Here is a 16,676-nt window from a genome sequence, read left to right as displayed (position 1 = left end):
GGAAATAGAGGAGGACTGGCCAAATTTTGTGCCTTCCACCACAGTGATGAATGCTGTGGTGGATGTTTGTGTTACAGTTTTATTGTGGTTGTGTGTTCTTTATTATTGTATCGCTGCAGACAACCCAAATTTCCACCAGCCTGGCTGTGTGGCAATAAATTATATCTATCTAATCTAATCTGAGAGAATGGAGCGGCTGGGCTTGTACACTCTGGAGTTTAGAAGGATGCGGGTCGATCTTATTGAAACATATAAGATTATTTAGGGTTTGGACACACTAGAGGCAGGAAACATGTTCCCGATGTTGGGGGAGTCCAGAACCAGGGGCCACAGTTTAAGAATAAGGGGAAAGCCATTTAGAATGGAGATGAGGAAAAACATTTTCACACAGAGAGTTCTGCGTGTGGAATTCTCTGCCTCAGAGGGCGGTGGAGGCTGACTCTCTGGATGCTTTCAAGAGAGAGCTAGACAAAGTGTGAGGATGTTGGAGAGTGTGGGCACATGAGGGAATGGGTAGCGAGAACATTGAATAATGCAGCGCAGGAATGGGGCCTTCGAATAATTATGCCAGGTTAAACTGATCTCAGCTGCCTGCACACAATCCATATCCCTCTATTCTCTGCACTTCTATGTGCCAATCTACAGGCCTTTAACTGCCTCGACCACCATTCATTTTTATTTATTTTTATTTTTTATGTCAAAGTAGACTTTGTTCAGGTAATAAATATATACAATACATCAACCGTGCGAAAAAAAGCATCCAACGTCTTCAGAGGCTATACAAATTATTCAATACAGTCTACATACATTGCTCAAATTTCATATATATTTGTCCCCCACCCTTGCCACTCAAGTGGCCCACTGGCGTGGAATCCACAATTCCTGGCAATACACTCCAGGCCCCCGCCATTCTCTGCATAAATAGAGCCTGGTCAGCACATCTCCATTCAACTTTTCCCCTCTCACTTTTGAGCCAAGACATTTCCAGCCTGGCAGAAAGGTTCTGACTGTGTGTGAATATGTGAGAGTGTGACCACGTGAGAGTGTGTGGGAACATGAGAGAGTGTGTGGACATGTGGAAAGGCAGAGCCATAATGAACAGGCCTTGCATGAGTAGTTGTGTCAGGCCCAAAAGCAAAATCTCCCTGTGGCCGCGTGGGTTTTCTCTGGGTCCTCTGGTTTCCTCCCACATTCCAAAGACGTACAGGTTTGTAAGTTAATTGGTTTCAGTAAAAAAATGTAAATTGCCCCTAGTGTAGGATAGTGCTAGTGTACGGGGTGATCGCTGGTCGCCGCGGACTCGGTGGGATGAAGGGCCTTTTTCCACGCTGTATCTCTAAAGTAAAGTCTAAAGTAATTGCTACCCTAAGTGTGGGTTTAAGTAAGTTGTGTAAGGTCCCGCACGGGAGACTGGTGACTAAAATTAGAGCACATGGTATTGGGGGTAGGGTGTTAACATGGATAGAAAATTGATTGGCAGACTGGAAGCAAAGAGTAGGATTGAACGGGTCCTTTTCAGAATGGCAGGCAGTGGCGAGTGGAGTGCCGCAAGGCTCGGTGTTGGGGCCGCAACTGTTTACCATATATATTAATGATTTGGAAGAGGGAATTAGGAGCAACACTAGCAAGTTTGCAGATGACACAAAGCTGGGTGGCAGTGTGAACTGTGAGGAGGATGTTAGGAGGTTGCAGGGTGACCTGGACAGGTTGAGTGAGTGGGCAGATGCGTGGCAGATGCAGTGTAATATAGATAAATGTGAGGTTATCCACTTTGGCGGCAAAAACAAGGGGGCAGATTTTAATCTCAATGGGGTTAGGTTAGGTAAGGGGGAGGTACAGCGAGACCTGGGTGTCCTTGTACACCGGTCACTGAAAGTTGGCGTGCAGGTACAGCAGGCAGTGAAGAAAGCTAATGGAATGTTGGCCTTCATAACAAGAGGATTTCAGTATCGGAGTAGAGAGGTTCTTCTGCAGTTGTATAGGGCTCTGGTGAGACCACATCTGGAGTATTGTGTGCAGTTTTGGTCTCCTAATTTGAGGAAGGACATCCTTGTGATTGAGGCAGTGCAGCGTAAGTTCACGAGATTGATCCCTGGGATGGCGGGACTGTCATATGAGGAAAGATTGAAAGGACTAGGCTTGTCTGGTCTAAACTGGAGTTTAGAAAGATGAGGGGGTATCTTATAGAAACATATAAAATTATAAAAGGACTGGGCAAGCTAGATGCAGGAAAAATGTTCCCAAAGTTGGGCGAGTCCAGAACCTGGGGCCACAGTCTTAGAATAAAGGGGAGGTCATTTAAGACTGAGGTGAGAAAAACCTTTTTCTCCCAGAGAGTTGTGAGTTTATGGAATTCCCTGCCACAGAGGGCAGTGGAGGCCAAATCACTGGATGGATTTAAGAGAGAGTTAGATAGAGCTCTAGGGGCTAGTGGAGTCAAGAGATATGGGGAGAAGGCAGGCACGGTTATTGATAGGGGACGATCAGCCATGATCACAATGAATGGCGGTGCTGGCTCGAAGGGCCGAATGGCCTCCTCCTGCACCTATTTTCTATGTTTCTATGTTTCTATGTTTCTATGACTCAGTGGGCTGTTTCTATGCATTATGTACTTAACCAGGGGTTGTACTGGTGTATGGCAATCATTTTGCTGATCTGTATGCAAAAAAATGAATTTCACTGTACCTTGGTTCACGTGATAATAAAAGAACCATTCAACCATTGATTAGCAATGGCTAATTAACAGATCAGAACTTATTGAATGTTGCTTTGCTGCTGACCGCAATATGCATAAATAGCAAATTGATGTGAAATGCCAACAAGAATACCCAAGTCGCAACAAACAATCCACGTGGGTTCCATAAGAGGCCCCAGGGGGCCTTAAATGCTATAAGATCCGTGCCCAGCTGTCAGGAGGCTTTCCCTACATCTAGGACTGCAAATGAAAACATTTGTTAAGTTAGTAGCTGATGTTGTATTTTATACATGAAAGCATGTTGGTTCACTGAGTGCCAGCCAATATTTAAAAACCATTCCTCTCAGAGGTTGAAAATCTCTGCTTTATGCGTAAGAGTGTACAAAAATATGAATTCTTCAATTACAATTGTTGCATCATCAACCTTGCTTTCCCCTCTGAAGATACAAAATGCTGGAGCAGCTCAGCGGGTCAGGCTGCAACTCTGGAAAAAATGGACAGGTGACGTTTCTGGACTAGGGAAGTCCAGAACAAGGGGTCACAGTTTAAGGATAAGGGGGAAGTCTTTTAGGACCGAGATGAGAAAATCATTTTTTACACAGAGAGTGGTGAATCTGTGGAATTCTCTGCCACAGAAGGCAGTTGAAGCCAGTTCATTGGCTATATTTAAGAGGGAGTTAGATTGTGGCTAAAGGGATCAGGGGGTACGGAGAGAAGGCAGGTACAGGATACTGAGTTGGATGATCAGCCATGATCATATTGAATGGCGGTGCAGGCTTGAAGGGCCGAATGGCCTACTCCTGCACCTATTTTCTATGTTTTCTATGTTTCAACTCAGGATTCTTCAGACTGAAGAAACTTAAAGGAGGGTTCCAACCCTCAACATCCCTATCCATTTTCACCAGAGATGCTGCCTGATCCGCTGAGTTACTCCAACATTTTATGTGTATCGTTGGCATTAACCAGCATCTGTGGTTCCTTTTTATTTATATTACTAAAACTAAGATCTTGACACTTTCTGACTTTCTGTTTCATGATTTCTGAAAGAACACCGCTACTTATGGCTGTGATTTTTGGCCACCTTGCTCAGAGTCCCCCTCTGCTGCGCTGGACTAGAGGAGTTTTCCCATCGATAAAACATCAAAGAGTTATTAATGTTTTTAAAAATGTTGCCATTCTCTCTGCTGCCCCCGCTGGTGGCAGGGGGCTGGAACTATAAAACCCGGAAGTGTCGTGCATCACTCTGTCTCTGTGAGATGGAGGAAGCGAGAGGGTCACGGCTCTCTGAGCTGTGAATAACACTGAACGCATGTCGACCCAACGGTGAGTCCCCTTGATGAGGTTGTAAAACGTTTGCAAAATTGTTTGTCTTGCTTCTAAAAAAATGTTTTCAGAAAATGTATTGGTTGTAAAATGTTTTCAAAATTGTTTGTCTTGGCTTTTAAAAAAATTGTTTCAGAAAATGTATTGGTTGAAAAATGTTTGCAAAATTGTTTGTCTTGGCTTTTAATAAAATGGTTGCAGAAATGTATTGGTTGTAAAATGTTTGCTAAATTGTTTGTCTTGGCTTTTAAAAAAATCTTTTCAGAAAATGTATTGGTTGTAAAATGTTTGCAAAATTGTTTGTCTTGGTTTTAAAATGGTTGCAACATTTTTCGGATGGATAAACATTATATTAGATCAGGACTGTGTTTAATTGCAAAATTGGCGCTCATTCCGTGACTTCCACTTAGTGGCAAGATGGTGCTGATGACGTCATTTCCGGTTAGCGGCTGGCTGGCGCTGACTGTGTCATTTCCGGTTTGTGGCAAGAAGCGAGAGGGTCACGTCAAGATGGTGCCGATTGCAGAAGACGCCATTGAGTAAGTCAAGAGAGCTTACTGCTCTCTTGGTGTGTTTGTTGGACGTTATTTAAATCATGTTTTTGCTTCAGCCGCAGCCTCTACAGGAGGCTTTAAACATTTGAATCATTCGGTATACACACGTATATGTTTACCACGTTCTGAAGATACTTGGCATTTTAGTATTGAGTGTGTGTGTGTGTGTGTGTTTGTGTGTGTGAGTGAGTCTGTGTGTGTGTGTGAGTGAGTCTATGTGTGTGTGTGTGTGAGTCTGTGTGTGTGTGAGTCTATGTGTGTGTGTGTGTGTGTGAGTGAGGGAGTCTGTGTGAGTGAGTGTGTGTGTGTGTGTGTGTGTGTGTGTGAGTGTGTGTGTGTGTGTGAGTCTATGTGTGTGTGTGTGTGTGTGTGTGAGTGAGGGAGTCTGTGTGAGTGAGTGTGTGTGTGTGTGTGTGTGTGTGAGTGTGAGTGAGTGTGTGTGTGAGCCGGTGTGTGTGTCTGTGTGCGTGTGTGAGTGAGTCTGTGTGTGTGTGTGAGTCTGTGTGTGTGTGTGTGTGTGTGAGAGTGTGTGTCTGAGAGTCTGTGTGTGTGTGTGTATGGGGGGTTGCACTTAATGTCACTGGGTCAAAAGGCTTGACGCACGGAGCCACTGAATCCATCTGGAGGACATCGCAGCTTCCGGTATATGTTGTTAATACACGAAACGCGTACTTTCCTACCTGTTAAAAAACACCAAAATGGTGTATTTCTGCGCTGTAACCGTGGGGTAACCGTGAGAGACATTTATCCTACTTCAGAATTCCAAAAGTGAGGAGAAATGACGGTAGATAGAAGCGAGAGCTGAAGGGACAACAACAGCTAAAGTGCTTGCCGAACATTGGCCGTGCAGATATCGAGATTGAAAATATTGGGAATTATGTCGTTTGCTCACTGCATTTAATCAACAGTAAGAAAATCTAGCTGTAAATTTTTTAAATCGGCCATGGTTCTGAAGTGGGTTTTTACATGGTTCTGAAGCTAAATTTATCATTAAAAACATCTCCAGACTTACGAGAGGTGTGTGGAAAAGTAAGTTTTCTATAATTATGCTATTGAGGTGTATATTTTGGCAAATAATAAAATGTCCTGACAGCTTAAACACCCACTCCCTTTCAATAGGATATTGTCAATTTGCTGAGGTTGATTATGTCCAATTAACAGCTAACAATTATGCCATTCCTTGGCTTGCATCTGAGTAAAAATGTAATTCAAAACCCACGTATGGTTTGCGATTTTTTTTTTAATGATAAATTTTGCTTCAAAGGCGTTTTCTTTTTTTATTTAAAAACCCACTTGAGAACCATGGGCGATTTTAAAATTTTACAGCCAGATTTATCACTTCTGAAACTTTTTAGATGCCAAAGGAATCAAGAAAAAACACAAATAATGCCTTACTGTTGATGAAATGCAGTGAGCAAACGCGATAATTCCCAATATTTTCAATCTCGATATCTGCACGGCCAATGTTCGCCAAGCACTTTAGCTGTTGTTGTCCCTTCAGCTCTCGCTTCTATCTACCGTCATTTCTCCTCACTTTTGGAATTCTGAAGTGGTCTAAATGTCTCTCACGCTTATCCCGATTTCCATAATTATTTACAGTGCAAACATTGACAATTTTGGCGGGTTTTAACGGGCCTGCCACGCTGGAAACAATGGTGACTGCTTACCTGCAATTAATCGCATGTACTCCAGTTGGTGTAGCATAGCAACAGTATGGGTCACGGGTCGTGACCTGACTGCCGTGCAACCTCCGTGTGTGTGTGTGTGTGTGTGTGTGTGTGAGTGAGTCTGTGTGTGTGTGTGAGTGAGTCTATGTGTGTGTGTGTGAGTGAGTCTATGTGTGTGTGTGAGTGAGGGAGTCTGTTTGAGTGAGTGTGTGTGTGTGTGTGTGTGAGTGAGTGTGTGAGTGAGTCTGTGTGTGTGTGTGTGTGAGTGAGTCTATGTGTGTGTGTGTGAGCCTGTGTGTGTGCGAGTGAGTCTGTGTGTGTGTGTGTGTGTGTGAGTCTATGTGTGTGTGTGTGTGTGTGTGAGGGAGTCTGTGTGAGTGAGTGTGTGTGTGTGTGAGTGTGAGTGAGTGTGTGTGTGAGCCGGTGTGTGTGTCTGTGTGCGTGTGTGTGAGTCTGTGTGTGTGTGTGAGTCTGTGTGAGAGTGTGTGTCTGAGAGTCTGTGTGTGTGTGTGTGTGTATATGGGGGGTTGCACTTAATGTCACTGGGTCAAAAGGCTTGACGCACGGAGCCACTGAATCCATCTGGAGGACATCGCAGCTTCGTGTGTGTGTGTGTGTGTGTGTGTGTGTGTGTGTGTGTGTGTGTGTGTGTGTGTGTGTGTGTGTGTGTGTGTGTGTGTGTGTGTGTGTGTGTGTGTGTGTGTGTGTGTGTGTGTGTGTGTGTGTGTGTGTGTGTGTGTGTGTGTGTGTGTGTGTGTGTGTGTGTGTGTGTGTGTGTGTGTGTGTGTGTGTCAAATAGTACAAAAAATATAGTCTTTCGTAGTTCAGAGCTTATTCGTTATGCTTAATAGCCTGATGGCTGTCAAGAAGAAGCTGTTCCTCAATGTGGATTTTACAGTTTTCAGTTTAGAAAAGTCGGACGTGACTCCAGAAATCGAACATAAGTCAGTCAGTCCACAAGCCATGATTCAGTCTGTCAGTCCAGAGACCATGAGTGAGTCAGTCAGTCAGTCCAGAGAACATGAGTTAGTCCCAAGGCAGTAAGTGAGTCCAGAGGCCATGAGTAGGTCGCTCACCCCCCCCCCCCCCCCCCCCACTGACATTCCCCACCTCAAGACACAGCCCTCCACCTGGCTATAGGGTGCTTCCCCTCCTGAAGCCGCCCCCATCCCCTGCTGCAGGACACCCCACTCCCTCATCAGCCCACGAGAACCCCCGCCTGAAGCTGTCCCCCTCCCTCGGCTGCAGGAGGTTTGCCACCCCCCCCCCACCCCACACCGACAGCCTCCGCCTCAAAAATATGTTTTGCACAAATTCTTCAGTGAGTCCAGAGGATTGAGAATTACAACAAATCAATGGAATTTTTAAATTTGCCACAACCAAGAAATGGAAGGATGCACCTTGATGATGACAATCCAGAGTTGCTGCAGGAATTGCAATATGATAGAACTGAACAACAGCAATTTGTTGAGGAGAATGGGCCTCTGCTGAATGCTGAACAGAGAGCAGTATGCACTCAATTGAACAGAAGGTGAAGACATTCCCCTTCAGCAGACCCAATTCCCCATTCAATCAAGTTTTGCTATGACGATCCATAAAGCACAAGGACAAAATGCAGAAGGTGTTGATCTACCTCGACAAACCGGTATTTCAGCATGGAAAACTATTTGTGTCTCTTAGCTGAGTAAAGATGAAGGGAAATGTCAAAGTTTTCCTGAAGGATGGAACATCGACCAAGAATGTTGTCATTAAAAGCGTGCTTCGTTGAATGATGACTTCTGAGATAAATTCTCAGATTTTCTTTGTTAAAATTTGACCGCTCAATCTCTGTATATTTAAATTGTCTCTTTTTTTTATCAACAGCAAAGAGAAATAAAGACACCGTGAGCAGCAACAACAGACACAAAAAGAAAGAACTTAATTATTCTCATCTTTAACATTTAAATTGTTCTTATATTTTAAGAGTCATTCACATTTGAAACTTTAATAAATCCTTTTTCCACTTTTCATACCTGCGTGTTCTTCATCACAATGGGAACCTAATGGGCATGAATGGATGCTCTGTGGGAGAGCCACTAAGAGTGCATGGGGGGAGGTTGTGGGGAGATGGACTGAATGCGTGGGGGGAGGGGAATGGCAAGGAGCAGAGTGGGGGGGAAATGTCTGCGTGCCAGGTGTGAGTGACTGCACTGCCAGCCCGCCAGCCATGAGTAAGTGAACTGCCAGCCCACCAGCTGTCAGTGACAGAACTGCCAGCCCACCAGCCAAGAGTGACTGCACCGCCAGCCCACCAGCCGTGAGTAAGTGAACTGCCAGCCCACCAGCTGTCAGTGACAGAACTGCCAGCCCACCAGCCGAGAGTGACTGCACCGCCAGCCCACCAGTGGTAAGTGACTGAACTGCCAGCCCACCAGGCGTGAGTGATTGGATAGCATGCAACAAAAGCTTTTCACTGTACCTCGGTACACGTGACAGTAAACTAAACTGAAACTATATTAAGGGCACATCTGTTCCCCACCAAAACCAGGTAAATTTGAATTCCTGCTAATACCCTATCTTGCTTCTACTATATGAAAAAGGAGGCAAATTGTATCCATCTGAAGTTTTAATTAGATTAAAAGTTTAGAGGCCAGTTGCAACAGAATCTAACCAATCCCAGCAAGAGAATGAGCTACCTTTGTCATGTTGTCTTCTGAGCAGACGTCTGGTGGGGGCTGGGTTGATATTTTCGGTGAGTTAGACAAACTAGGCACCAGACAAACTGGGATAGGCAGGACTGGGAAAAAGAGATCATTAGAAATAATACAAAACCATTAGAAATGATGACAGACTAAGAAAGAAAATAAAGATCAGACTGAAGAAGGGTTTTGACCCAAACGTTGCCTATTTCCTTCGCTCCATAGATGCTGCCTCACCCGCTGAGTTTCTCCAGCATTTTTGCTTCCTTGCAGATTAACTTTTTGGAAATCCTGCACCAACACTCCCAAGTCCCTTTGCACCGATTTCTGGATTCTCTCCCCATTTAGAAAATAGTCTACGCCTTTATTCCTCCTACAAAAATGCGTGACTCCACACTTTGCTACACTATATTCCATCTGCCACTTCCCTGCGCACACTCCCAACCCGCCCAAGTCCTTCTGCAGAGTCCCTGCTTTCTCTACACTACACTACTGTAGTTTAGAATTGCACGATACAGTTTGTTAATGATTAAACCCTCAGCTCTTCAAACTACCAATGGTTAATATATACAGGGCCGGATTTAGATGAAGAGGCACTTGTGAGGCCCGCCCGCCCCCCCAATCCCCCACCCCCCCGAAAAGAAAAAATAATCTTCAACAGTTATTAGAAAGGAAACATGAAGGGGCGTTCTCACAAAATGCAGTGCACTTGAGTGAAGAAAAAAAAATCTGTATAATAGTTGGGAAATATTTCTTAAAGAATTGTTCCTTATTGACAATTATGTTGCAAAACCTGAATCAAATCAGAATCAAATCTGCTTGAAAAAGGCTAACTTATAACTAAACAAACAGGTTTACTTCTTAATAAACAGATAACTCACAAAGCAGTTCAAAAGGGAACTGCAGATGCTGGAATATCGAAGGTACACAAAATTGCTGGGGAAACTCAGCGGGTGCAGCAGCATCTATGGCAAAAGGGAACTGCAGATGCTGGAATATCGAAGGTACACACAAAGCAGTTTGGTAGACCAATTCAAAACTTTACTAATTATCGGCCGGTGGAAGGGACAAAGGTGAGGCCTCTGCTGCGGACAAACCTTTCTGTATCTGAGAGGGGGAGGTCAGGGAGGATGGTGAACACACGGCAGGGATGGGGGTTGGGGCCGGAGGAAGGCAGGTGAGTGGGCTGAAGCCGAGGTGATGTCTGGTGGGGGGGGGGGTGGTCAGGGGGTAGGGGGGTATGAGGACTGTTGTGTGGGTGGGGAAGGGCTGGGGTCACATGGTTTGAGGGTAATGGGGAAGACCCAGTGGAACAGCATTAGGACCCAGCGCAGTCAAACCCAGGGTAGTGTCAGAACTGAACGAGGAGGAGGACACAAATGCAGGCTCAGACACAGGGCAGATCAGTCTTCGGCGTTTAATCGGTCCAAGTCAGTACACAGGTAGGCAAAACAGAGGCAACAGTACCATATAGGAGCAGGCAAGAACCAGTGGTCGAAAATACAGGCAAAGGTCGCGATCACAAGGTCACAAGATTTCGAGAGCTGGAACGAGGTGATACCAAGTAGCATACACCACGAACTGGCAATGGGAACTAAAACACAAAAGGCTTAAATACAGACTAGCAGGGGATAACGAGACACAGGTGAAACACATCAGGGCGTGGCCAACAGACTAGCAGGGGATAACGAGACACAGGTGAAACACATCAGGGCGTGGCCAACAGACTAGCAGGGGATAACGAGACACAGGTGAAACACATCAGGGCGTGGCCAACAATCACATGAGGGTAAACGACCTGACAGGAAATTAGGTAGTGGGAATCTGCAGCGTAGAAACCAAAGATACTAGAGGAGCTCCTCTAGTCTCTTTGGTAGAAAATTCAGGCCCGGTGATGAGTCCAGGCTGCAGGTAAGGTGACGGCTGCGGGTTGCTGGAGTGCGGTGGAGTGGTGAGCAAAGCGTGGGAGGTCCCAGTGGACGGATGGTCGGTGGGGCGGTGAGGTTCGATGGGTCCGGTGGGGCGGCGAGGTGCGTCTGCCCCAAGTGCGGCGGCGAATTTGGTAGGTCCCCCGTGCGGCGGCGAGGTGAATCCGCTCCAGGTGCGGCGTGGAGGTGCGTAGGCCCCCGTGCGGCATGGAGGTGTGTAGGCCCCCTTGCGGTGGCGAGGGAAAAGGATTAAATAAACTACATACCTTTTCCGTTGTCCTGCACTTCCAATGATCCAAGGATCTGTGGAGCAAATTCCTCTCCACAACGAATATATACCTCACCTGCATTTTAATCCCTCCCCCCCCCACACCACCAAAGCCTCCGGAATCGCAAGCGCAACTCCACTGATGGTAGGGTTTGTAACAATGCCACAATCTCAAATGTTTAACACACCTTGGTGCAGCGAGCAGAGGCCCCCCTAGATCTCGGGGCCCTAAGCTTAAGCTTGTCTATCTTATACGTAAATCTGGCCCTTAATATATACCCCCGTTAAAAATGTTGCTTGCATATTTGAAATTACTTTGAAATAAACAAGTATTTGGAACAGACTGAATTAGGCAGTTCCAAAAAAATAAAAAATAAACAGGTTGCACATGAATCATCTTCCATTGCTGCACATCACCTGGATGAGCTACTGTTTGAAGCAGTGAGACGTTCCTTTGGAAGGTTCGTAACATCTTTGGAGATTTGTCAGCTAGATGAAGGACCTCTGCCTTTTCTGTCCATGCTTAATGAGAGAGAGCTGCCTGTCTCGCACTCGATCCATAGTCCTGCAGGTCTAGTCAATTGTTTTCCTGAGTAGAATGAAACTGCAGATGCTGCTTTATAGCGTAGATAGACACAAAGTGCAGGAGTAAAGGGTCTGTCCCACGAGCATGCGACTCCATGCGGCAAGAGCGACCTAAGCGACTGCATGCGGCAAGCGCGACCTAACCAGAAGCGGGGGCCGCGCGGAGGTCGAGTGAGTGACATGAAGTGCGAGCGAAGTCCGCGGGAAGTTCGCGCGTGACGGACGGCGTCGAGGCAGGCCGTTGCCGTGCTAAATTTTTGAACACGGTCAGTTTTTCGGAGCCCCGCGCAATGTCGGGACGAGCTCCGCACAACTCCATCAAAGTCGGCCCGGCCCCGCGAGGCCGTACGGCTCAAGCAACCACGTTAGGTCGCGCTTGCCGCATGGAGTCGCTTAGGTCGTGCTTGCCGCATGGAGTCGCATGCTCGTGGGACAGGCCCTTAACTCAGCGGGACCGGCAGCATCTCTGAAGAAAAAATATGGGTGATGTTTTGGGTGGAGCCCTTCTTCGGACAGAAGCAGGCGTTTTCAGAAGATGGGTTCTGAAGAAAAACAGTTCTGAAGAAGAGTTCTGACCCGAAACATCACCCATCTATTTTCTCCAGAGATGCTGCCTGACCCGTTGAGTTACTCCAGCACTTTGTGTCTAATTGTTTTCCTGTATTGGGGTACAAAATATCTGCTGGTAATTCATTCAGAATACCTTGGCCATGACACTGAAGTAAGCAATTAAATCATTTGTGTGATTTTCTGGGAACCAACAGATGTTTTAACTGGGCAGTGACCATCAGCGTGGATACTATTCAAATTAATTATCACTGCAGATGCTCTCCTGCTACGTTCACACTAGAGTGAGAGGTAGAACTAATACAAATACCCTGGTCTAACATCTCTGTTAATTCACTGGCTAAGTCCTATCTTCATTGTTGTCTCCTCCTTATGTTCTTGGTTCTTGGTTTCTTGGTCCTCCAAAATATTCCAAATGGAATTTAAACTGGAGGTGGTGAAGGGAGGGCTTAAGCCAGAAAGGGTTATTAGGAAGAAAGAGCTACTTTAAATTTAGTTGCATCTGGTTGGGTAACTATAGTTGGGTGGAGATTATTCCATGCTTTAATTGTGCGGGGGAAGAACAAATTGCTGTACACATCTGTCTTTGTAGCTTGGGACCACAAATTGGATCGAATGCCCTCGTCTGCTCCTAATTGGTTTGGGTTTGGTGTAGGTCTTGTAGTCTATGTCTAGTTGACCATTTAATATTTTGTAAAAACAGGTCAAACGGTGAGCTTCACGTCTGTCTTGGAGAGGGTTCCACCCCAGAGAATTCAGAAGTTTGGTGACACTCGCTTCTCTCTCATAGGTGTTAGTAACAAATCGAGCTGCCTGTCTTTGGACACGTGTATGGGTCCCATGCTGCAACTGCCAGTTCTTCGGCTGCGATCAAGATGTTCAACTTCATCACTCCAAACCTGGAAGAGAATATTAAAGTCAATGCAACGGCTTAAGGATTGTCTGAACTTCAGATACTTCAATGTGACGTGTCTGGACTTTATCCGGATCTGAACGATTTAGTGGCGAAAATTGCAGTTTTCAAGAGAACGGAATCAAGGGATATGTGGAAAAAGCGGGAACATGGTACTGATTTTAGATGATCAGTCATGATCATATTGAATGGCGGTTCTGGCTCGAAGGGCTGAGTGGCCTACTCCTGCACCTATTTTCTATGTTTCTATGAACTGTTTTGCAATGAGTGGTTCAATAGGACTATTAACTATTCTTTTCAGTGTCATCAAAAGATTATATTCACAAGCAACTATTGTGCAAAATCAACCCCAAGCAGAGTGATTTGAAAGGACTCCAGAATAAATGTAACTTTCCTCCTCGACCACAGGAAACGTAACATCTATCCATGCACCTCCTCCCATGCCTCCATCCAGGGACCCTAGCAGTCCTTCCAGGTGAGGCAGAGGTTCACATGCATCTCCTCTAATCTCATCTCCTGCATTCGATGTTCCAGATGTGGCTTCCTTTACATTGGCAAGAATGCGTAGATTAGGTGACCATTTCGCTGACCACATGCACGTGGTCCATCAATGCCTGCTGGATCGCCCAATAGCTAACCATTATAAGCCCCCTTCCCATTCCCATACCAACCTTTCTGTCCTGGGCCTCCACCATTGGCAGAGTGAGGCCACACACAAACTGGAGAAACAGCTCCTTATTTTTCTACTGGAGTAGCTTAATACCCAACATATGGACATTGAATTCTTCAATTTTAGGTAAACACCCCTCCCCCCCTTTCCTACCACTTGAGACTACCTACTACATCTTATTGTAATGTATCTATTTTGTTACACATTTTGATTCCTTCACATAATCTATATTACTAAAAGTAAGATCTTGACCACTTCCTATTTTACTGTTTCATGATTTTTGAAGAAATGCTGTCACTTACGGCTGTGATTTTTGGCCATCATATGCAGAGTCCACCTCCGCTGCGCAGGACAAGAGGATTTTTTCCATCGATGAAAAATAAAAGTTATTAATGATTAAAAAATGTTGACATTCTCTCTGCTGCCCCTGCTGGTGGGAGGGGGAGGGACTATAAAACCCAGAAGTGTTGTGCCTCACTTAGTCTCTGCAAGATGGAGGAAGCGAGAGGGTCACGTCTCTCTGAGCTGTGAATAACACAGAACACATGTCTACTCAACTGTGAGTGCCCTTAATTTGGTTTAAAAATGAAAATGTGGGAACTGCTTTGAAATGCTGCACTGCAAATGGTTGTTGGTGGTGGTAACTGGACAACTTCCTGTTTGCACTGTGTATTGATTTTAGATAAAACACTACCACTTACGGCTGTGAATTTTGGCCATCTTACTCAGTCCCCGTCCACTCATCAGGTGCAGAGGATTCTTCCCATCAATGAAAAATAAAAGTGTTATTAGTGTTTAAAAAAATGTTGAGAATCTCTCTCCTGTCAATCACTCCATGAAAGCCACGCCCCCTCCGGTGGGAGGGGGGGAGGGATTATAAAACCCGGAAGTGTGGGTGTGGCTCAGTCTCTGCAAGATGCGGGAGGGAGAGGTCACGACTCTGAGCTGTGAATCAACTGAACACACTGAATGTCTACTGAACTGTGAGTGTGGTGTTTATGTGGTGTTTTGTGTGGTTTTATGGTAGTTTTATAGTGGTTTCACCCTGCTTGAAATGGTATGAAACTGCATTTAAATTTGGTGGCCTTGCACCCTGCATGAAATGGTATGAAACTGCACTTGAATTTGGTGGCCTTGCACCCTGCTTGAAGTAGTATGAAACTGCATTTGAATTTGGTGGCCTTGCACCCTGCTTGAAATGGAACTTCAAGGAATAGCTGTGAGTCAACTGCTGGCCCACCAGCCATGAGTGAACTGCCAGCACATCAGGCTTGAGTGACTGAGCTGTCACCCCAAGAATTTGGCCCACAATGTCCATACTAGCCCTCTGGAAACCAGTCCCTTCAGCCCACAATACCTATACTAGCGCTCCAGAATTTCTGGAATATTGCGTTGGGAGACTAGCCCTCCCGTGTGAAGATGGGACCCAACGGGTCGCACTTAGTCTAGTTCACTCTTAATTGCCCTTATTTAGGTTTAGAGCATTGTAGTCATTCTTATCTCCCTCAAAACAATGTAGCTCTTTATATGGACGGTCCTTTAGCTTTTAGTTTAGAGATACAGCGCGGAAACAAGCCCTTTGGCCTACCAAGTTATAATAGAATAATATATATAATAGCATGTGGCATGTTGCCCTTCATAGCAAGAGGATTTGAGTATAGAAGCAAGGAGGTCCTACTGCAGTGAGACCACACCTGGAGTATTGTGTGCAGTTTTGGTTTCCTAATTTGAGGAAGGACATTCTTGCCATTGAGGGAGTACAATGTATGTTCACCAGGTTAAACTCCAGGATTCCTATGTGATGGACAGGGATTGGACAGGCTAGATGCAGGAAAAATGTTCCCGATGTTGGGGGAGTCCAGAACCAGGGATCACAATATAAGAATAAGGGGTAGGCCATTTAAGACTGAGATGAGGAAAAACTTTTTCACCCAGAGAGTTGTGAATCTGTGGAATTCTCTGCCACATAAGGCAGTGGTGGCCAATTCACGATGTTTTCAAGAGATAGTTAGATTTAGCTCTTAGGACTAAAGGAATCAAGGGGTATGGGGAGAAAGCAGTTCATGGGTACTGCTTTTGGATGATCAGCCATGATCGTATTGAATGGATGGCCTACTCCTGCACCTATTTTGTATGCAAGCGCGCAAGCGCGCAAGCGCGCGCAAGCGCGCAAGCGCGCAAGCGCGCGGCAAGCGCGCAAGCGCGCGCAAGCGCGCACGCAGCGCGCAAGCGCGCAAGCGCGAAAGCGCGCAAGCGAGTCAAGCGACCAAGCGAGCAGCGACGCGCAAGCGCGCAAGCGAGCAAGCGGCAAGAGAGCAAGCGCGCAAGCGCGCAACGCGCAAGCGGCGCAAGCGCGCAAGCGCGCAAGCGAGAAAGGCGGCAAGCGCGCAGCGCGCAGCGCCGCAACGGCCCGCGCGCGCTCGCGCGCGCAGCGCGAAAAGAGAGCGCGAGCGAGAAAGCGCGCGCGAGCGCGAAGGCGCGCGAAAGAGAGCGAGAGACGAGAGCGCGAGCGCGCCTCGCGCGCGCTAGAGCGAGAGGAGAAGAGCCGACAGAAGACGCGCGATAGAGAAAGAGAGAGAGAGAGAGAGCGCGCGAGCGCGAGAGCGCGGCGGAAAAGCGCGCGCGCGAGCGCGAAAGGCGCGCCGGAAAAGAGAGCGCGCTAACGCGCGCGACGAGAAGCGCGAGCGACGAAAGGTCGCGAGCGCGGAAAGGCGCGAGCGAGAAACGCGCGCGAGAAAGCGAGAGCGCGAAAGGAGCGAGCGCGGAGAGCAAAGAGCGGCGCGCGCGAGAGACGAGCCAAGAGGAGCGGCGCGCGCGCGAGAAAGAGC

This window comes from Amblyraja radiata, chromosome 3 (assembly GCF_010909765.2).
Source record: "Amblyraja radiata isolate CabotCenter1 chromosome 3, sAmbRad1.1.pri, whole genome shotgun sequence".
NCBI classification, from domain to species: domain Eukaryota; kingdom Metazoa; phylum Chordata; class Chondrichthyes; order Rajiformes; family Rajidae; genus Amblyraja; species Amblyraja radiata.
The sequence above is the reverse complement of the archived record's forward strand: the minus strand, read 5'-3'. Positions refer to the sequence as shown.